At 37.7% G+C, this 13,520-nt stretch overlaps 1 long non-coding RNA gene across 1 annotated transcript in view; it reads left to right on the forward strand.

Moving 5' to 3' along the window:
* The first annotated feature begins 2,008 nt into the window (after positions 1 to 2,008).
* LOC125619132 overlaps positions 2,009 to 13,520 on the forward strand; it is a 91,513-nt gene continuing 80,001 nt past the window's right edge. The window contains exon 1 of the long non-coding RNA XR_007350657.1: positions 2,009 to 2,112. This is a non-coding gene — a long non-coding RNA (uncharacterized LOC125619132). The remainder of the gene's footprint in view (positions 2,113 to 13,520) is intronic.

Here is a 13,520-nt window from a genome sequence, read left to right on the forward strand (position 1 = left end):
GGGGAAGGAAGGAGGGAGGAAATTAGCAAGGATGGTGGAATGTGATGGACATCATTATCCAAAGTACATGTATGAAGACATGAATTGGGTGTCAACCTTCTAGAAGTTCTCTAGTTTCAGGCTTGATGTTTTGGTCTTTAATTCACTAAAAGTTGACATTTTAGTGTGTGATATAAGAGCCTGATTTCATTCTTATGTATGTGGACATTCCCTTTTCCCAGCATAAATTATTTAAGAAATGGTATCTCCCACTGGATCTCCTGTTGGTTCTCTTGTTGAAAATTTGTTGCCTATATAGCTTTAGTTTATTTCTGGACTTTGTATTTGTGCCCTTGGTCTATGTATCTGTTCTTATGCTAGCACCATATTCTTTATTACAATAGCTTTGTAGCATAATTGAAAATCAAGAAGTACAATGTCTCCAATTTCCTTAAAATTGTTTTGGATCTTTGGGGTTGCTTGTGGCTCTGTATAAAGTTTAGAGCTTTTTTTTTTTCCTATTTATGTGATGAATGTCATTGAAATTTTGGTAGGGATTACATTGAATCTGTAGATCACATTGAGTTGTATGGACATTTTAACAAGATTAATTCTTCTACTCCAACACAGGATAGGTTCCTATTTATTTGTGCTGTCTTCAATTTCTTTTATCAGTGTGTTAGAGTTTTCACTGACCAGATCTTTTACCTCCTTGGTTAAATTTATTACTAAGTATTTTATTCTTTTTGATGCTTTTAAAAATGGGATTTTTTCCTTCATTTTTTCTTTGGATAGGTTGTTAGTATTGTAAAGAAATACAAATGATTTTTGTTATGTTGATTTTGAATCCTGTGCTGTTAATGAATTTGCTTATTAGTCCTAACAGTTATTTATTTAATGGAATCTTTAGGTTTTCTACACAGTCATGCCATCTGCAAATAAGAATAATTTTTCTTTTTTCTTTCTGATTTGATTGCCTTTTATTTATTTATATTTTAATTTTTTCTTGTCTAATTGCTCTTGCTAGTGTTTATAGCATTATGTTGAATAGATGCTTTGTACCTGATCTTAGAAGAAAAAATTTGAGGTTTCCCTCATTGGTTATGATGTTATTTGTGAGCTTGGCATATATGACCCTAATCATGTTAAGGAAATTTCTTTCAGTATACATATTCTTGAGTCCTTTTATCAAGAAATGACACTGACAATTCATCAAATACTTTCTCTGCATCTACTAAGATAATCATGCAGTTTTTGTCCTTCATTCTGTTTGTGTGGTATATCATATATAGTGATTAAACGTATGTTAAAGCAATTTTGCATTCAGTTGGCCATGCACTGGTCTCAGTACTGTTGAAGCCTGTAGGTATTTGTAGAAGTGAGGAGGAGATGAGGGATCTTTCTGTTTATCTTTGTCTCACAGATCTTGACTGAGAGTTGGGCAACACAGGAAAGGTGTTTCCTACACTTTTTTTTTGGTGCAAACATCCTTCTTTCTGTTCTCCACAGGATTTTTGCTACGCTTTGCTGTACTGTGCTATGCTCCCTTAACTATTTTAATTGGCATGTAGTATTTACTTCCTTTTCTCTATGGAGGAGATAGGATCTTAGTTTATCATCTTTGCTGATGTTACTCCTTGAGAATTCATTCTTTAAGTGATAAGACATTGATCATTTGGTTTTGTTAATCTCAAACAGGATATACAGACACACTTACAGCTTTTCTGCCATTTTAAAGGGCATGTATGGTAATACAATTTATTTGAACAAGACGGAAAACTGCTAATACTGGAAGACTTTTATGTCACATTAGCTCAGGAATTCAACTTCTAGCCATATTGGCTCTATGAAAAATATGCTTGGGACCTCAATAGCATAATGTATTTAAAATATTGCACAGTTTCCAAATTGAAGGGCACTATGTTCAGACACTCCCCTCCCCAAGAGTACTTGAAGCCATTTGCTATGAATAGCACAAGAGCTCATGTAAAAGTCTTGTGCTTTGGTGCTAGGCCATCTATCTCTGGGAGTTTGTTAGCATTTTATTCCTCAGTGACCATCAGCTTTCTTTGAAGAATAGTATTTGATGTACATCTTGCAACCAATTACAAGATAAAGGCATATAATTCATGAGTAAGTTGTCTTCATTTTGATAATATGGCTACTTTGGACAGTTGGTTTGAACTTTTATATATGATATTCAGATTGAAATAGTTATTTCTCTTATGTAAAATTTTCATCAACTCTTCCTGGGACATTGATCAATTTTAGTACTTTTCTGTCTCTCTAGAACTGCAGTATTTTTGGACTACTGTCAAAAAAGACTCTATTGCAATCCTAAGGGCTATATTCAAGGTCATGTGACTGTTTACTGCTTCAATAAAAAGGAACTTATAAATGCAAAATGCTGCTCACTATTTATTCATCTCATGTATTCATGAAATGCTCGTTGGCTTACTGTGGTGTTTGCTTGATATGTATTCCACAGAACACCTTTTGTTTCTGCAAAACTGCACATTATATCATTTTTGCATCTGACACTGACCTTCTTCTAAGGAAATGTTCTAATAACAAAAGGAAGATGAAAAGGCTACAGTGAGGAGCTACTAACCCTTGCAGATTTTCTTAACTCACAGAAAGGAAGGGAGGGAGATTTTGGATGGCACACTGACCTTGACTACTGAGAAATCCAACAGCAAAAACTATTAAACCATAGTTTATTGCCAAATCTTATCATGGTGCTTTCTAGTTTGCTTGGTTATTTTCATGTGAAGTTTCTTTTTACCCAGCAGAGATACATCATGGTTTACATATGTGAAACTCCAAACAGTTATGGGGAAAACCAACATATTTATTCTTTCTCCCATGAGAATTGAGACTAGTGACTTTAAGATTACTTCCTTCTCTTTTCAAGACTTTGGATTTGAAGATTAAAAGAGAGATTTCTCTAAATTCATCAATGTTAGGAGTGCATTTGGAAAGTTCTGCTCACTCATTCTCATAATTAATCCCTATAGACTTGAAGTTTTTATCTTAACCCTGGAATCAGTATAAGATCTGGGACAAAACAGATCTCAGTTTGAGTCTGGCTTCATTGCTACTGAGTTGTATGAAATTCATAGATCATTCTCCTCTGAACATTCCTTTTCTCATCTATACAATGCTGATAAAAATATCTACTTTGGAGAATTGTTGTACTTGTGTGTATATAACAGAGACTCAGCAAATATTGGTTCCTTTCTCATTTTCTTTTCCTTTAGCAAGGGGAAAGTAACTTTTCCCTCATGTTCATTCACATCTCTGAAGTAGTACTAATCACAATAATATAAATGGAAATTATTGAGCTGTAGTAATGCAACGATATTGTCTTTTCAGACCAAATGCTAATAGCCAAATCAAATGGCCATCAGGTATCTCAGGTATGGTGGCTTTAAGAGACCAAAAACCCAGAATTTAGATCTGGGTTCCTCCACATCTTAGTTGGGCAACATCTTCCAATGTAAGTCTGATTTCCTCTTCAACGGAACAGGGATTTAAAAAAAAAGAAATTCTAGTAACAATATCCTTAAAGGTTATGCAAGATTAAATTGGGTCATGTGGACAAGTGCTATAAATGTTCAGCATAGAGCAGGGACTCAGACACACTCTTCTCAGCACACCTAGACACTTGCTTTTTGGTCAGGACTCTGATGAGTTATGGTCTTGAGGATTATAGGTAGAGACCCAGTGATTCAATCCCATATAATTTAGCCATATTGGTAAAGATGGGGCCAACACCAGAGGAAGCATTTATTATCATCTGTTCACTAAATTATGCCACTTTTGTTTGAGGGTCAGGCTGCCAGCTTGAGTAAATGGTGGCTGCCATGTCACATGTCTGGGTGGCTCCACTTCATCAAGCTAGAAAGGATGCTTAGGATTCCAAGCGTGGAAGAGGGAGATTTGTTTTCTCTGCTAATTGCTTGAAGATGAAACTCAGTTTTAAATGATATCAATGTGTGCTACAATGTTTATTAGCATCTCTCAAATCTTTAGTTTGAACACCTTGAGGGCCTCATGGAGAAGCTATGGGCTTGCTACAGGGCCACAGGGTCAGTGTGCATAAAACAGCAGTGACCTGTGGGCTGATGATGAAGGGTAAACCCCCACTGTGTTCTAGACATGTATTCTCTCCAAAGGTAAATACTGCTGGACAGGAGGAAGGGCTCTCAGGAGTTCATCTGCAGCAGAGCTCAGAGTGGTGACTGTACAGAGATTGGGGGACAAGGGATCTTGTGTTGTTCTTTGAACAATGGCCTGACAGAGTGCTTATTTTTAACCATTTCCAGAGGGGAGCAACAGAGTCACATGGGAGATTTATTTCTTTTACAACAGAAGTCAATTGGGCATGACACTAATGTATTGTTTCAAGAAAAGTCTAACTCAACTAAATCGAGACTCAGTAGGAAATTTAAAGAGAAGCAATTTCTGTTATCGGTTTTAATGAATACCATTAAGTGATAACCAAAAAGAGAGAAGAAAAAAAGATTAGGGATTGCTCAGAAAACATCCTTCCCACTCTTCTAAATTATCATGACAACACAATCTTCAGCTGTGAAGTTAATTTCCTCCGTAATTACATTCTATTTAGAGGTGCGATTGCTTAGAAACACCCTCCTGGTGAGGGAGCTTTTCTATTCTAGTAAGGGATGAAGAAGAAGGGGTCCCCAGCACCATGTGGCAACTATTTGTTTTCTCTGTTTTACCCTTGGGCACTTGCCCATCGGGGTGCCTTTGGAGTCCCTCCTGTCCCTGTGGCTGCCTCTCATCCTGAGAGCTGTGGGCAGAAGGATTTATGTTGGAGAGACTCTCAGGAGAAACCTTCATCAGCAGGATGTGAATGGTACTTGCCTTGGGTTCTAGGGGCTCTCCCAAAGCACTCAATGCTTCCCCTGTCCCCTGGATTGCATGAAGGAGAGTTGAAGGGACCCTGGCCTTGCTATTACAGTTGTGTAGGTGAGAGGGCTGTGTACTTAGAAAAGAAATCTTATTTACAAAAAAGTTAATGCTGGTCTTCAGCTTTTAGGAAGCAGTCAAATCATTGCAAGCCTGATTGTACAATGACATGAATGAATGTATTTTTAACATTTCCATCACCCAAATCCTTGCTTATAAGCATTTCTTTCACAGTCCTTGGAGTGGACGGGGGGAGGTGTGGGGGCGGTGGGGAAGCAAAATTACCACAAAACAGGCTTGCTGTCTTTGAGTTGTCATGAGGTCTTCACCCTAAGGACTAAACAACAACAAACATAAAAGCTAGGGCAAGATAGTTTGATACGATGTAGGCCAATTTCCTATTTTCAAACCACCAGAAAAAAAAAAAAAGAAAAAGAAAAAAAAAAAAAAGAAATGAGGACATAGGATTCTGATAAATGATCCTAAGAGATAATCCCAAGGTCCTTTCCCATGTTTCACGCAAGATCAGACAGTGCTCACCACAGTCCTGAGTCCGGCTCGCGGAGCCTCTAATTCTATTACTGCCTCATCCAGGCACATTATTTTTGCTCATTAAAGAGATGGCATCATAATGGAGCATGCAGCAGCCAGAGTGATTAGCAAAGCGCCTCCTTCCATTCTTCAAAATGTCATCAACACACTGGTCAGGAAACAAACTCATTTTCTGACTCTGCCATGATTTGCAGGGTTTCAGGCACTGATGATAGCTTGTCTGCTTGGTTTAAAAGAGCTCCTGATATAACAGAACCTGACACTGTTTACTTCAGCCTATTATGCCTGCTGCATTCACTGAATGCTTCACTGGAGAAGAAAAATCGAAAGAAGGCTATTCATTGTAATGCCAGCTGCTTTTTAAAAAAGGAAATCAATTTTTGCTTGAGCTCAGAATGTACTCTGCAGGTCCAGAGTGACCTACCACTTTTGATGTCAACAACAAAAGGATCTGCCTGAATTTTCCACCACAATCGCCCAACAGCTCAAAGAACATTGAAAATCCTAGATTAGTTTCATTTTAGTTTATGTTCAAATTGGTATCCACTCATCCCAACAATATCACAAAATACAAAGGCCTGGGTGACACAGCCCCTGAAAGGCAAGTGCTAGGGGAACTCTGGGCTTTGCCTTCTCTGCCGGGTTTGTTATAAATTACTTGGCAGGACCATTTTATGACGGAAATAATTAGTTATGTTTAGTATTTATAGCTAGTATCATGATGCCTTTCTGCACTGCTAATTAATTATTTTATGGCCAGTATGTTTCAAATGCAATTAGTTAGGTATGGCAATGATCATAATATTTTGCATATTCATGACAACATTCTGCCTATTTACAGCAAAACTTGGGTGTCAAAATCAGTTATTTTCCTTTTATTATTAGGCAGAATAATTACAGGAAACAATAACAATGATCTCTTGCATGTGAATAACATTTTACAACCGAGCACCTCCATTCATGTCCCCCAAGCTTGCACCCCTGTGGTTTCTCATAGGGAAATGGAAACTCCATATGGTGACAAGTTTTGGCTGAGTCTTTAGCCAGCTTGAAGGTCACCAAAGGAGGCTTTTGCTCTTTTTACATGTAGTTGGAGCCTGATTTGGGGCTCTGGGATGGACTGTTTTCTAAAAAAGGAGTGTTGAGAAAGAGAATATTTGGGCTGAATAAGGAAACAAAGGAGTCAGTTGGTCCTCTGTTGCTTTGAACAAAGCCCCCAATTTTTCCTTCACTTTTACTATTATTATTTTTACAGTAGGCATGGAGTTGCCTCTAAACAAATAGAAGCAAAACCTCCTTAGTTTTTCTGTGTTGGGGGGCTAGGAAGACAGATTGAATTATTGTTTAACCAGACTCTGTATCAAGCACTGCTGTATTCGACACTGTCTCGTGTCGAACTATTGAGCACTTCTTAAATCCTGAGAGTCTAGAAATAGTATTGCCCTGCAAAGCCTGGGAATGTTCTCAATTAGCTTGAGACAAGATCAATGACATATGCTCTCTTCCAGATCTGTGACTATTTCTCTTCCCTTTAACCCTCCCTGACTAGTCATAATCCTCCATTTCCTTTTTTCCATATGTGTCTGCAAAGTGCTGAAATGGCGAAAATCAAGAAAAATATTATCCACTCATAACTGAGATTTAGTTATGAATTTCCTTTTATGGTATAGGGTATGAAGGCTTAGAAAATAGGAACAGGGTTTGGAAATGAGATATTTACATCTTTCCAGCTTTTGCTTCCCACAAACTAGACTATTAAAGAGAAAAAAAGCAGTGTATGATTTCAGATTAAAAAAAAAAAACAAAACCTTTATTAAAAACTGCATATACATGTGGACTCTATGACCTCAGGTTGCCATATTTCTCTCCCCAAAGGACATGAAATCCTTCCTTTCCTCTCACCAAATTCTCTCCTGCTTTTAATTGAAGCCATTTCCATTCATTGGGTTTGTTGCAGACATGAAGAGCAAACTGGCTTTGAAGTTAATAATCATTATTTTCTCATTTCTTGGGATGAAGGCAGAAGGAATCCCTTTAGTATTCCCTCAGAAACCATTCTTTACCCCTTTAATCATCTTTGTCACGTCTCTGAACTTATTCCAGTTTCACCACATCTGCACGTTTTACAAATATGAGTTCTCAGTGTTCCTAAGCACAACCCAGCTCCATGCTCAAAACATCTGCCCATATGCAGGGCCAAGTCTAAAATCGATCCTTCTGTTTTAACAACTCTGGTAGGGGTCACAGGCTGGCTGTTTTGTTGCCTTTGAAAGAACCAAACATAACAAAAATGAAAAGTCAAAACAAAACAGAAAAACCGGCAGGGAAGAGATATTTTTAAGGTGAGCAGCCAACTTGGGGAATAGCAACTTTCCCCTGTGATCTCAAAGAAGGGCTGTCTTCCAGTTTGAGCCTCAAGATTCCAACCAGGCCAAGGCACAGAGTTTAGAAAGTTTGCTGTTCAGAGCACCGGGGAGTGGAGAGGTCGGGGTGGAGGTTGACTAGTTCCAAGTGGATTCTGAGAGTTTTGTTCCACTCTGGGGCCAGCTTAGGATGGTTTGAGAGTATAGTAACCTCAACTGTTAGTATCTGCATGACAAACTGAAAAGGCAGAGTATAAAAAGGAGTAGAAATTTCTTATGAGACAGACATTACAAGTATGTTTGGAGGCAGATTCAAATAATCCATTCTTAATAATTGATGATCATTTGATTTACAGATTGTGCCACAACAAACTCTTCTATTCCCTGTCTAAGACTTTCAGTGACCTTCTCCAACTCCTCGCCTTTAACACTACTATATCCTTTACTTCGTGGCCCCAAGTGCTTCTGCAACATTTAGAAAAATTAAAAAGTGACTGATACCTGTTGAAGGTTGAATAACTAAAATTCATTTTCCTGTAAGAATTCCTCCCAGCTCTCTCTCCATAGCCCCAACTGTAGTTGCAGATGTTCCCTTCCTGAGAGAAATTCAAAATACAAACATATTGTAGTCCTGATGAGCTATTCATGTTTTTTTTTTTTTGTCATCAAAGAGTAGCATAAAAAGAATAATGCTGGTGCTGTGCTTTTAGTAATTGAGAGCCTAATCAATTCCACATTGTAATTGCCCCTGTCATCTGTTTACACACCTTTCATTGGTTCACAATCCTGCTCTTGAAAGGCAGGCCTGATGTAGCCCCGCAGGTTGGAAAACATCTGTATTCCCACTCTCTGAGCACAGCGTAAAGGTTATGTTGGAAGAGAAACATCAATAACGCTTTGCAAACAGATTTTGTACTCATTTAATTCATAATTGTGAAATATTAGTGCTGGGCATCACTGTCTGCCCAAACAGAAAGCTTTCCTCTTGATTTGTATATGACAGTTGATATATTGAGATAATCTGAAAGATTTTACTGGATGCATTATTAGTTTACACTATGCTAATGTCATTTTGAAAAATTTGCAGGCTAGTTATTGTCATCAAACTGAATAATTTCACATATTCCAAGTTCAGCTTAAAATTTTAAGGGTTTCTTTTTCTCCAATTATAATTTTCACACCTCTTATATTTCTAGAAACTCCACAGGCATCACTAATATATTTCCATGAAGATTGACTTGTAGCAGCCTTCTATAGGGATTAGAGCTGACATCTGTGTAACAGTGCCTGAGAGAAAAAAAATATTAATATAGCTCCTGCTATATGATGATAGACATTAGAAAGTCATTAACAAACCAATTTCTGAAATAGAAACTGACTCCATATTGGGCATTCTGATCTTGGTCTTGACCCAGCAATGTGATCTGGAACCAAGACATGATTGCCAAAGATCTATAAACAACCAATTTAAGAAGGAGCTTTTTTTTTTTTTTTTCCTTCTTTAAACTTCAGGCATGTGATATGAATGAAATTAGAGAAAGCAGTGTGTGTGGCTTTTCTGGTTTTCTTGTTTTAACTCCTGTTTTCACAGGCCAACTCCCCCACCCCCTGCCAAAAATATATATATTTCATTTTCCTTGGGAAAAGAGGATTAAGAGTAGAAAACTAACCACACACTTTTTAATACTTCAATTCATCTGAAATGCATGTAAATGTAGCAAAGTCAAGTGAAAAAGAGAAGCATGGTTGATCTCCGTGGTCTCTAGGCCGTCCTGGTTATTCCCAGGGATGATCCACTTCGTGCTGCTCATTGGTCTGCCTGCCAGGCCCTGCACAGCATTTCCACATGTAACATCTTCAACTTGAATGAGGGCAGGTCAGACTGGCTTATTCTGCAGTTCTTCAGTGGATATTCCCTCAACTCTTCCAAACTTTATAAGCTTACAGATACCATTTTAATCAATGCAAATGCTTTTCATCTTGCTTCATTGATTTAATTTACATACTTTCCCATCAACAAACATACATGAGTGCCTATTACTTGCAAGCTACGAGCGTTTCTACCACAAAGCTTCTTCATTCCTAGCCTGTTCATTCAAGTTGCTTGTCATCCAGGAGTCAACAGCTATATAATTAAATATGTCCTTAACTGGGTCTCTCTAGATCAGTCCTCTATTTTTTAAAATTGCATTTTCTATTATCATAAGGTTGTTTGACTTGGTTTGTCAGGGGATTACCATCTTTGGTTTCATCTATACAAATCTTCTCTTGATTGTGTTCATATTACCATTCGGATTTCATAATCTCCCTTTGAGAAAGTAGAAGTTTAAAAGAGGTGGGATCAGCACCTTTGAGGGAATAAATAAGGTGATCAGTCTCCCTGTTTCACAGGTGAGGAAGTTGAATACAAAAAACCTCAGAATGAAAAGTCCAGCTGGATACGAATGCACTGTGGCCTCTGGATGCACACACCAGGATAATTTCCCTTCCTCTTATGGATTGGACAGAACCAAACATTCCAGGAGTGATTGTTTGCAGGCCATGCTAAAGGTACCAGAGCAATTCCCAGCACTGCGATTTCACCACACAGTGTAAACAGATGGCCGTGGTTCAGAGAACCAGCTGAATGCTTCAATCTGTCTGATACAGCCATAAGGGTAGGCAGACCATGTCTGAGTCACACTGCAAGCCAGAATGCCATTGCTGCTGTTTGATCATTTTAGATTTAGGGACTTGCAGAGAAAATACCCTTTAGCCTTTTTATAATTTAAAAAAGATCTTTTAGAAAGTAGGAAGCAGGGAAGTGTCTTTTGTTGTTTTGTTGTCCCCATCAACTAAGAATGCATTTTTCATAAAAGAATTGTGTAATTATCCTTTTGTCTTGAGCCAATTGTTAGAAATTAATTTCCTCTGTTTTCAGGGCAACAACGACCTTGACCTAATGGGTGCCTTTGCTCTTTATGTGCACACAAAGTCATGAAAATCATGCAATTCTGTATTGATACCCCTCACAACATCTGAGGAGAATTCATCCAGTTTGGAGTAGTTCAATTTGAAAGGAATTTAATTGCCATAAACTGTATTTGTAAACTAGTTCTTTCCACCACATCTAACAATTTCATGAAGTAATTGTTAGCAGAAACAAAATCTGTACTTATTAATGTTTATTGTTTTTCAGCCGAAATTAATTTTCAAAGCATACTTTTGAGTGCCATTTACATTCAAAAATAAATACAGCAGATGTGTTATTAGGCCAGCTTCAGGATATTCCAGGAGGCCTAACGTGCCAGCATTTCCTGCATGAAGGCAAATGAGTAAAGCTCCGGAGGGCTTGGCTCCGCAGAACTAATGTTTTATCTAATCCACTGCTTGAATGAGACATGAACAGATTTTTGCTCTGCTACAATACTGGCAATTAGCAAAGTCTCCCTAGGTCTAGTTCCATTTAGTATAAAGTAAATAATATTTATGATTTGGCCATTTCTGATATATTCCTGTGGCTTCTAAAATTGAAAGAATGAATTAAAACAAGCTGTTGTATTGAACAAGCACCATGAATGATTTTCTAAAGAGTGTAGGATTTGGAGGGGAAATCTGATGTTTCCTATACCTAAGCAGGGACTTATGCTAACTAATATCCACAGGAGGGCTGCTTAATGTTGGTCTTCAAAACCTCCAGGAAGAACCATGTGTATTTTTAACTACAGGGAACTGATGTTTAATGATATAATTTTCATTCTTACTTTCTGGCCTCATTGCATAGGACCTGATAGAAGGTTTCCTGTCTCCACTTATCTTTTGCGTATTTCTTAAGATAAAGTGGACATCTTGTTAAAAGATGACAAAATACCCATTTTATTGCAAAAGTCTTTCTTTCCACATAAAAGTTGAGTCTAGACACAGGTTCTCAAATTGCCAACCTTCCTCAACTAAAGAAAGGTGACAGAGTGAATTAGTTCCCCCTCCTTCAGAACAAAGCTTTCCACACATGGTTGTCTGCTGAGACTGGGCCCTACCTACCTGGGCAGGCAGGTCATTCTCCATGACAGGGGAGACATCTGTAGTACCTCCAGTCCCCCAGAGTCCTCCACCTTCAGGAAGTCCCAAAGGCACTACCACGAGACTTTTCTAGCTGCTTCTGTCTTGATGCAAAACTTGTATTTTGAGGAAGGAATTTTCCAGTCTCAGACATTCCAGGATGCCTTTTGATTTTCTCTTTCACAAGATGGGGTTTGAATGTTTAGAAACAAAGTTTCAAGACCTTTGATGGGGTAAAAAATGAGTGTGAATCCTAGGAAAAATTTAAGATTTTTGTTTGCTAGGTTTCAGAAGTATGCTTTTTCCTTATGAAGGTGTAGAGAAACATTCCTCACCTCAGTGACTTTTAAATGTTGATGTCACTCCCTAGCAAACATTCAAAGTTGGTTTTGTTTTTCTTGCCTAACTGACTAATCGTCAGTTAGTATAGGGTTCATGTGAAATCTCTACTCTTGGACAATTTCTTCATGTTTCTGAGTATAGAAGAGTAATTGTGGAGTGTCTATGGGCTCAGTAGTTACGTGTCACTCTGACGCTCTGATTATTTTGTTCCTCCACCCTTTAGGCAGTGATACCCCACGGGGGTAGGTAGGAAAGTTGGACAGAGAAAGGCTACTTCATGAGGCTTTCATGGGGAATCAGATGACTGAATGCCTAAACTCATCTTTTAGGGCAATAGAAAAAACAAAAGGCTCTTTCAATATGTATATTTATGCAACGGCTCCAGATCAGTGAATCTCCTAAAATATGTTTGTGTGTGTGTGTGTGTGTGTGTGTGTGTTTGTGTGAGTACCTGAGTCTTCCTAGTCACAAACTGTGCCAATAGCTGATGAATTGTTGTAAAGAGTAAATATAACTTGAAGCATCAACTCTAATATCTGGCATGTAATAAGGATTAAATAAATATTAGTTGATACCGAACTACAAAACCTTATACACAAAACTTTAACACAAATTCTCCTAAATAGAGAATTTTATACTTTAAAGATGGCATGATTCCCTTTTAATGCTGTTGGCAGTATGAAATATGAACAGTCTAAATATTTAATGTTACTATCTTTACCTTTGAAATGAAAGGAACAGAAAGAATGTAAAAGATTAGGAGAACTGAGGGTATGTGGTCACAAATGAGGCTGCAGGAGAATCTGATTTGTTTCGTTTTGATTACAATAGCAGAAGCCGGTGAATTAGTTGTTCAAGGGATGACAGCAGTTTTCAAAGGCATTAATCTTTATTGTTTAATTTTTCAAGTAATTTAAGGCTGCCCAAGCTGTTTATCTTTTGAAGTTCTACATTGGTGTTTTTCAAAGTGGGGTCTTCTGATATCTAGGTGTCCCAGGACCCTTTTAAGGAGTCTGTGAAGTCAAAACTCTTTGTGTAATAATGCAGATACTTAATTTGCTTTTTTTTTCACTCTACTGATATCCACCCTGATTCTAGAAAAGCAACAGTGAATAAAAGTGCCTCAGCATAGTCATGGGGACAGCACTAAACAGTGACAGTAGCTATAGAATCACTGCTGTGTACTTGCAGTTAAACAAAAACAAAAGCAAGGCCAGTTTTTTTTTCCTGTGAATATCCTTAATGAAAAAGTAAAATTATTTATTTTTAAAATTAAATCTTGACTCTGAACACATGTCTTTAATGTTCAAA

The sequence above is a fragment of the Marmota marmota genome, unplaced genomic scaffold (assembly GCF_001458135.2).
Source record: "Marmota marmota marmota unplaced genomic scaffold, marMar, whole genome shotgun sequence".
Taxonomy (NCBI): domain Eukaryota; kingdom Metazoa; phylum Chordata; class Mammalia; order Rodentia; family Sciuridae; genus Marmota; species Marmota marmota.